The following is a 7746-nucleotide window of genomic DNA, read 5'->3' as shown; positions in this document are numbered from 1 at the left end:
ATAATAGCATTAAAAAATTGTGGTGGCCGCGGTGACCTCTCCCAAGCAGGTCACATTTCCAACTTTAGCACTAGCGCTGGACGTTTTTTTTACATGCGTAGCACTTGAGGACCACGCTGCAGCTTTTCTTTATTTCTAAAGCCACTGCGTAAGCCGGGGACCTGACTTGGCAGTCATCGCAAGGCACGTGTTTACGAGCGTTTGGTATTGTCTTGATATTTTTTCCTGCAACGGCAAACTTACTAGACAGTGCTCTTTGAATGAGCACTGCAGCATTCTTGTTTTATTTTTTACAATTTTAAAATGAATCAGTAGAATACCTGAACACACTCATTTTAAATGCGTATCAATGTTCCACCTGCAGAGGGGCAAGATGTGTACATGCCAAGGCAGACACAAGAGGGGGCGTGCAGTGTTTGAACTGCAGAGGCACAAGATGTACAAGTGCCAAGGCCAGCAGAACAAGAAGGGGCGGGTAAGTGCATATCCTGTGTTCTTCAGATGCGTACTAGATTTTCATTTCTAAGCTAATTTACGAGTGGTAATTGTTTGTTTTACAGCCGTACCAACGCTACAAAGGAGGGAAGGAGAGCTTCCATCCCACTATTCCGCGGTGCCATGCCCTGGTTAGTTACTGGTTGAAGAGGGTTCCAGAAAGTTATTGTAATTTTTGTTCACGAGGCAAGCGTAAGTGAACCAAAAGCTAATAACACATTGGAATTGTTTTATTCATCATGTTCCATTAGGAAAAATTCTGAATATGCTTTGGACTAGCAGTGTGAAGACAGACACAATTTTGTTATAGCATTATGTGTCCTGGAATTCGAGCTCATGTAGGTCTTGTTGGTTTACCGAAGAGGAATTTTTTATGTGACACTTTTTCTCGTTGCAGCACAAGACTTCTCATATTTGGCCAATGGCTCGGTAAGTGGCGACTACATTTCATTGTGGCTGCTCCATAATTTATGCCGCCTTTTCTTTTTGTGTGTAACATCACATAAACAGTTTAGTAGCCTGACTGTATATATCGGTTAGTGTTAAGAAATTCAGTGCAGTGAACCAGATTTGAAATGTTGGTGCTTCGACTAGACCACGTTTGGGGCTGCCGCCATTATCACTGATTAAAAAACCAGCAAATGTCTCCTAGCTTCAGTGTTCAACCAGTTACCGTCAGTTTGTGCGTAAAACCGAGCTCTAACTCTAACAATAGTGGCAACTCTAACAACAGTACCTCAAAACTTAAGCAGACGCCATTTTGCAATGTTTAAATACTGGTCGTGTGTTCTCTGGGTGATTTCATTTATTAGTGTGCATCCTCCAGTATATTTTTTGGCACATGCTGCCCTTCCCAGTTTTCTTAAAATTACTCAAAACATGATTGAGTGTTCAAGTGTCAGTAAATATCTCCTGATTGGGCACTTCTGTTATGAAAACATACCTCTATCATCAGGGTGGTAGTTAGTGTGAGGGTGCACATGTGAGATGTGTGTACTAATTCTAACTTATCGATGTCACTATCTTTTTGCTTATGTGTGTGCCAAGACTGCATGTGTTTTCTGCACATCTCTTGTTTAGTTCCAGCTTTCCAAAGGTGTTGTCGTCTCTGCTGTGCAAGCCAAGAAGATTTTGGCAAAGAAAAAGCCGACACTTGTTTGCAAAGACACCGCCCATGCGATATGGGGTCCCGAAGAGCTTGCAAAGCGGCTGTCAGTGGCATTGTACCCCCCGAAAAAAACACTCCGGGGTGCTACCAAAGAAGGCCCTCAGCCCAGGAAAAGTCGACGTTATCAAAGGTAATGGGAGAAAATGGGAAAGTGGGAGAGTTGTGCATTTTGTCTGAACAGGTCTTGAAGGCCACATAGGTATTTTATAATTACCAAAACTTGTACTACTTGTGGAACAAGACCGTTGGCCGGCAGCGCACATATTTCGCCTTATGTCTTCTTCAAACAATTTTGTCTTTCACTTCACAGCGACTCTGGAGTACTGGGCAAGATCTTCGGAGTGGCCGGATGAAAGAGAGCAGCAGAAGCAGCTTGCGACGAAGCAGGCGATTCGAAACATCCAAAAGATTTTAGGCGAGAAAATCCAAGACGTCGTCAAAGCTACCCGCAAGATGAAGACCGCTGCCGTGACAAAATAAATGTTGCCCACTCATTTTTGCTTTTTCTCTTCTCTAAAATGCTGATCGAGCCCGTGCGGTGCATCCGTGGGCAGAGATCTCATATACTATTAGCAACTGCTTAATGAGGACCATAACCAGTTGTACTGGGACCAGTAGCAACTGGTTATGGTCCTCACTGACCAGTTGCTATTGGTCCCAGTTGCTACTGGTTAAGGTCCTCGTAGAATGTAACTGGGGCTAGTTGCTACAGGTCCCAGTTGGTAGTGGTTCCAGTGGCTACTGGTATCATCTGGGAAATGTCCAATAAACCAGTTGAACTGGAACCAGGTGAAACCAGAAGGGATATTTTTCACCTGAGATATAAGTTGTTCAATTTGAATTATGCGACGTCCCGTGAACATTGTACAAAATTTCACCACTCTGCATATATTTTACCAACAGCTCGCTCGCGCGTCAGCTCCGCACTGTCCCTGTTTGCGGTTTATTAATTGCGTGATTGCATGTATTATGTCAAAATGTTATATGTAGTATTACTAGCTTATGTATACGTGATACCGGCCTCCGGCCCCGGAAAAAATAAATTCCCGCCATTTCCCTATCTCCGCACAGTGGCATGCTTCGTAAAATCTCTGAATTATGTCTGCTTTGCGAACCCTACTTTCTCTTGCAAAGCGGGAAATGAGTTATGTACGTACGTACATGGTACGCATTTTCGGCGCCGTTAAGCGTATACTTGCATATTTGCACGCGCAGACAAGGGCACGGCATGTTACAGCCTTGTGGGAGTGTCGAGCGCGGGCGCGTAATGTACACTTCGTAAATGTGTGAAGACCGTTAACTGTCGGCAAAATTACGAGCTTTTACGCAATGTATGGACAATATGGACAGTTATGTTTTTCGTTCACACTATTTGATTCGCGCCCGGCATTTCATGCGTAAGCAACTGGAGTTTTTGTCAACAAAAGCCGATGCGATGGGTACTGCAACCATATGCGAAAACTGTACGTCTTTTGATATCTCGTTACAAAATATTATAATACGAAGAAATTATATTTGAAAAAAAAAACAGCCTGTGATAACTGGTGCAATTCTTATCTGGCAATCAATGGTGTATTTTTCACATCCTCTATCCTGCATTAGAAAATATAACTATGAAGGGCATTTAAATTTTCCGCTCTCCTCAGCCTAGAATCCTTTATAGGTTGCACCAGTCCAACACAGATGCCGCTACCGTGCAAAACCGGCCTTGCACTGCTTTTTATTTTTTTATTTTTTGTCTCGTTCGGTACGGCTCTTGTGGGGGCACTCGCTGCACCGCCGCAAGTTTAGCGATTTCACTTTGGTAGCTAATAGCTAATGCAATTAACTAGAATATAACAAAGTAGCTTTTTTTCATTAACATGCATTTATAACGGTATGTTCCTGTTGAAATTTAGTTACAATGGCTGCTACAAAGTTTGGCTACGGTGTTTGCTTAACAAAAATTTTATGCAAAAAAATGCAATAACTTTTCCATGCTTTAAAAAATTAAGTAATGAAAACTTGGATACACAACCTTCTTTGTTCAATAGGCCATCCTTGAAGACAAAATATGCTTGGCTCATGTAAAAATTTGCTACGTTAGTATCACAATTATACAAATTTAAATGTTAAATTCAGACAATGCAAATCGTAATGAGAAATTCAGCAGCCACTTCCTCTCAGCTGCCCCTGAATCATGGGGACTTTAGTGCCATTATATATATCTATAACCAATAAATATGCACCTAATTCTATTTATTTGTTTCAAGTTCTGTTTGAATGCTACCATGAGTTATCGTATTACACTGGATATTTTGATTTTGTACCTTAACGGAGTCAGTGCTGTAGTTTTATTAATGGTGTTGTTGGGTCTGAATTCTCCAAATGAAATTCTGGCTCAAAAATTCTTTCAGGGCTGGGATATATTTAGGTGAGTTATCAATTAAGGGTTAGTTTTTAACTAAAGATGTGCTGTTGAGCATATATATATATATATATATCTTTGTATTTTGATAATGCACAGCATGATTAGCATATGTTGCTAATGTAGCTTAATCATTATGCAAAATGTGCTTGATGCAACTTGTTTTCTTTTCAGGTTAATGATGAACATTCCAAGTCCTGACCCAGATAGAGAAAGGTGAATTGCAAATCCTTGGTTGCTTAGTCAGATTTCATTCAGGCTGCTCTTTTTTGGTTATCAAGATGATTAGATGCTCTGATGCTGAGAAAGTGCGGAAGAGAGAGATGAAAGAAATTAGTGCTGTTGTTCAAGCAGCAATCTCCCGCATTGATGAGTTCACCAACACTCTGGCAACTGGAGTTGGGAAACTTGAAGAGTAGTATGGATGTATAGGTGCTGTCGCAGGGCTCTCTTCAACTGCATGTGACCAGCTGTCTGAAACTCACGCCGTTTTTGTAGATGCAATAGATGCAGGACCCTCTACCATGGCTTATGATGAGTTTTGCGGAGTGGACTTTGCTCCTGTAGTTGAAGAGTTACATGCTGGGTAATGTGATTCTTATTTTTTAAATTCTTCATCGGATGACGAGTTTTGGGCCTATTCTTCATCATCAGATGATCAGGTAGATGCGTCTGACCCAGGCATGATGACATCACTCAGGATCTGGGCTATGGAAAACAACTTAACCCATGCAAGCCTTGACAGCTTACTGCGAATTTTAAGAGACAGATTGCCAGAATTGCCAAACTCTGCACGCTCTCTACTGCACACTCCTTCAGCAGTGACACTGCATGAGCTGAGCAATGGAAAGTACTTTTATTTTGGCCTACAAAGGAGCCTTCGTGCTTTGCTCAAAAGAATGGATCCACTTGAGTTTGAAGCTTTTCTAAGTAGTTTCAATATTGATGGGCTGCCTCTTTTCAAGAGCAGTGGAAGAGAGTTTGGGTGCATTCTTGTTGAGCTGTGCCACTCACAGCATCGCAGGGAAGAGAGTATCCACTTAGTAGGTGCATTTTGTGGAACAGAGAAACCAAACCTAGATGAATTCATGAAGCCAATGCTTGATGAGCTTGGTGAAGTCTTGACTTCTGGATTAATGTACGATGGAAAGTGCTACGGGGTGTCACTGCGAGCGTTTATTTGTGACGCCCTAGCAAGGGCGTTCGTAAAGGTAGCGAAAGGACACGCTGCAACCTTTGGGTGTGAAAAGTGCACAACCGAGGGTAAGCATTATGGATGCATGACATTCCCTGATATCAATGCATGTCCTCGCACAGACGTCTCTTTCGCACTAAAGACAGACTGTGAGTATCACAAAGGTCTGTCACCTCTAGTCTCGCTTGGAATTGGCATGGTGACATCCTTCCCACTGGAGTACATGCATTTAGTATGTCTGGGCGTCAAGAAAAGGCTAATAAAATTCTGGCTCAAAGGCCCTCTGCTCACCAGACTGGATGCAAGTAAAGTTACGCTATCGTCTGGTCACCTCCACGAATTGAGGGGGCATGCCCCGAAAGATTTTCGCAGGAAATGCCGGGGGGTGAACGAAGTCAGAAGGTGGAAGGCCACTGAATTTCGTTTTTTTCTTCTGTTTGCAGGTCCAGTTGTACTTCGTGACATTTTGCAGAAGGAGCTTTATGAGTCCTTTTTAGTCTTGCATGTAGCAGTGGTCCTCCTTGTATGTCCCTCTCACCGACAATACCTTGGGTACGCTGAACAGCTGTTTCGTTACTTTGTAGAGAGTGGAATTATTCTGTACAAAAAGATATTTCCTGTGCACAATGTCCACAGCTTGATCCACCTGGCTAAAGACAGCCAACGTTTTGGCCCACCGGATGCCTTTAGTTCATTTCCTTTCGAAAAATACCTGCAGAAGGTGAAACGGTTTGTACGAACAGGCAACAAGCCCCTTGAACAGCTCTCTAGGCGTGTGGAGGAAGCACATGCAATCTCAAGTACACAGCTTCCACTCTCAGTCACCTGTGCTGAGTGTCGTGTTGATGTTTCTTCAAAGCATTCATCTGGCCCCACTTGCGGTTTGCTGTACCAAGCACATTTCAGCAAAGCAAGTTTTGCCATTTAACCAGACAGGGTCCTGATAGGTTTGTACTGCTAAAGGACCGCCGTGTAGTTTGTATTAACAACTTCGTTCAGTGTGCCGGGGATGTTGAAAGAAAAGTCATAGGCCAGGAAATTGAGAGAGTTGAGGATCTGTATGTGCACCCATGTGACTCGTCAGTCTTTTCAGTTTTTTCAGCTGGTGTATTGGAGTATTTCGATGTCAGTGCTGTGTTTTCCTCCCTAGTGATATAGCTTGCAAGGGCATGGTTTTCAAATTTGGACACAGGCTTGCTTTCTTTCCACTTTTTCATATGCTTTGAGTTCCTTGGTTGAATTGAAATCATTGGGGCTCTTTTTGCTTTCTGAAATTTATGATGTAGGTGGTGCATAGTTTCTGAGATTTTGTATGGCAAACACGGCAAATAATTCAAACATTTTTTAGGTATCTTATGGTTGAATTTCTCAATGACCAAAGCACATACGTCATTCCGACTTCATGGATCCTGCAAGATGGTGAATCTTGTTATAGCTTCTGACCACCGGTCCAAACCAAATTGGATGCCATTAAGACAATGACTTCCCACAAGCCTGTCGGGGAAAACTGGGTGCTATTGGAGATCAAAATCTTGGGAAGCAGAGGTAAGTTATTCTTTTTGTGAACTGCTTGTCATCATGTTGAGTTACTTTTTTGTATGTGCAATTTTAGACACACTAAAGGAAGCACTCGACAAACTGACCGACGCAGAAAACACGTCCAACATGGAATCTGATGCAGAAGAGAAAAGGAAGACTCGAAAGCTGAGAAAGAGACAGTATGTCTCCGATTGTTCAGACATGGGGGAGGATGATTACCAGCCGACACCTGTGCCACTCTCTCAGCAGTCACATCACCCTAAAGGTTGAAAGTTTGATGTTTTCAATTTCAATTTATGACTGAGACGTATTTATTAGCGTTTATAGCACTGCAGATTTTTCAATGCTTGTAAACAATAATGAAAAGAGCTAGTAGGTCAGAACCTTTTTATTACGCAGCCCAGCAAAAAAAAGCACCACAATCAAACTGGTTGAAGGTTTAGTGAATTTCCCTGCCTGATATTTTCTTATCATTACCACTGATTTTATATTTCATGGCAGAGCAGGCTAGAGTACCCTAGGGATATGCGCCTGTAAAATTTAAATATCATAATAGTCTGGATCCTACCACTGATCTTATATTTCATGGCAGAGCAGGCTAGAGTACCCTAGGGATAAGCGCCTGTAAAATTCAAATATCATAATAGTCTGGCTCCTTAAGTAAAAAAATTGTCACATGTTCAAAAAGGTGGGGTGGGGCTCTCAATTCATTTTGTGCTACGTTATTCTTTAGTTTCCAAACAGCTTCCACCACTTCCGAAGCCGCCTGCTGTTACTCCTCCAAGGCCTGCTGGCAACATGCTGTGTTCACGGACGGAGTTCTACTCCTTGTGTTCATCTGATATAGGTGGTAAGACGGGAAATACATGGTGTTCAGAAAGGTTAGGGTTGCTCATTTTGTGTCTGGAGCCCTGGTATTGTGCTTGGTAGGAGTGACTTTTT

The 7746-nt window shown here is 42.4% G+C and overlaps 1 long non-coding RNA gene across 1 annotated transcript; it reads left to right on the top strand.

Annotated features, from left to right (window-relative positions):
* The first annotated feature begins 3417 nt into the window (after positions 1–3417).
* Positions 3418–7651, top strand: LOC144163999 (uncharacterized). Its single transcript, XR_013320987.1, has 5 exons — positions 3418–3539; positions 4245–4286; positions 6614–6810; positions 6878–7069; positions 7538–7651. It is a non-coding gene; the product is annotated as an uncharacterized LOC144163999 (long non-coding RNA).
* The last annotated feature ends 95 nt before the right edge of the window (positions 7652–7746 follow it).

Source organism: Haemaphysalis longicornis, unplaced genomic scaffold (genome assembly GCF_048455015.1).
Source record: "Haemaphysalis longicornis isolate Haplotype H1 unplaced genomic scaffold, Haemaphysalis longicornis Haplotype H1 scaffold_13, whole genome shotgun sequence".
NCBI lineage: Eukaryota > Metazoa > Arthropoda > Arachnida > Ixodida > Ixodidae > Haemaphysalis > Haemaphysalis longicornis.
This window is presented reverse-complemented; position numbering and strand designations above follow the sequence as displayed.